The following is a 1,841-nucleotide window of genomic DNA, read 5'->3' as shown; positions in this document are numbered from 1 at the left end:
GGAACCACTGGTACAGTAGCCAGGGTGTCTTTTAGGTCATCGGAGAGACCCTTATAGAACATTGCCACTTTCTTGTTTTCTGCCCAGTCTGTCTTGGCGGCCAGCTCTTTGAACCTAGCTAGGTAGCTAAGGAGCGGAGTACTGCCTTGGTGGAGATTCAACAGTTCTAGATCCGTGGCCTGAGTTTTGTATCGCGTATCAAAAACCCTTCTCATCTCTGTGATTAAGGCATCGCAATCATAAATACATAACTGTTAGTTTCCAACAACGGATTAGCCCATGCAGCCATTGTACCCCCCAGGTAGGACAGTACAAAGGCTGCCTTCGTTTGTGGAAGTAGGGAAGGAAGACGGGCGGCAGAGAAAATGTAACTTGCACTGGTTAATGAACGTGCAGAAGATTTTTGGGTCACCAATGAAACACTCAGGTGGAGCCAGAGGAAACTGAGCGGACATGAGGACCTGCCTAGGCTCTTGCCTAGGGACGGAGTAGCCTGATGACGAGGCTGTAGCCCCCAGGGAGTCATCAGTTTGGGTCAAAGGTTGGGTTAAGTCTTGTAACACATCCATTCTTTGTCGGAGATTGTTGTGGGCTGCAGTCATGTCGGATTGTAGATACGTGACCATCTGCACCAATACGGCCAGGGTGTCAGAGACTTCCATATCAAGGCTTGTGATTCTGTCAGTCACCGACTATCCAGGAGATGGAGCCCATGAATGACCAGTCTTCCTGACCCGTTCAACTTGATAGAAGAGCCTGGGTTATTCCTTAACCGAGGGAGCTCTTCCTCTCGATACACCTCTCTGCTGTTATCAAGGAGGAACAGACAGAGTGGTTGATCAAGTGAAAGAGCGGGTAGCAACACTGCTAAGGACCCAAGTTGCAAAGAAAAGAAGAACAAGTTTAAGGATAACCAACAGTAAAACAGAAAGTAACTTCTGGAGTGTCTGTTAACCTGATTTGATGGGACTTGGACTGGGTAGAGAGGAACCAACAATCAGGCTCAATGACCAGGTGTGTTGTTCCTAGAGTTAAGGATATGAGTTATCAATAGCCTGTGGAGTCCCTATCATATATGGAAAGAAAGGAACAAACAAAACCTCCTTACCAGGTCGTACTGTGCTTGGGGAGTTGAGTATTCGGACGACCAGAGGGAGGAGGGGAAAGGGGAACAACAACGGGAGAAAATAATAAAAAGGAAGGTTAGTGTAGGAAGCTAACATGGTCGGAACGAGGGTCGCTCTAGTGCCGGGTTGGTGCACTACGTAACTGCAGGGTGTCCCCAGTGCATGTACCAAACAAGGAAGTCCACTGGTGTATTCTGGAACCATGAATAAGGAAGGACAACACACAGGTAAGTAAGTAAGAGTTACCAAATGATCGTGAGATAGAGGAGAAACTAGTCACACTGTGCAGAAAGGAGTACCTGAACGAACGCCAGACGAGCCAAGTGTTCTGCTGTACTCAGGAGGCATGTAGAGTGGCCATGCCACACCCAGCTGAACTGAAGCGATGAGGTTGGTGAACAAGGTGAAGCGAAAAGCAGTCTGATGGGAAGCCAGGTCGTCAACGTGCCATTATTACACAGGACAAAATCAGCAAGCAGGAAGCAGTCCAATGGAAAGCAGAGTCCGGTAACGTGCTGGCAGACCAAGACAGAAGCGGCAGGCAAAGAGGATCCAATGGAAAGCAGAGTCTAGCAACGTGCTGGCAGACCAAAACAGAAACAGCAGGCAAAGACGGGTCGGTGAAACAGGCTGGATTCAAATAGGAATGATGTGAAGGAGAGGAGACGAAGTAGCGCTACTGTAGAATGGAGTCAATCAGAAGCACCCGGCAGC

Source organism: Ambystoma mexicanum, chromosome 12, assembly GCF_040938575.1.
Source record: "Ambystoma mexicanum isolate Mex_15411 chromosome 12, UKY_AmexF1_1, whole genome shotgun sequence".
Taxonomy (NCBI): Eukaryota; Metazoa; Chordata; class Amphibia; order Caudata; family Ambystomatidae; genus Ambystoma; species Ambystoma mexicanum.
This window is presented reverse-complemented; position numbering follows the sequence as displayed.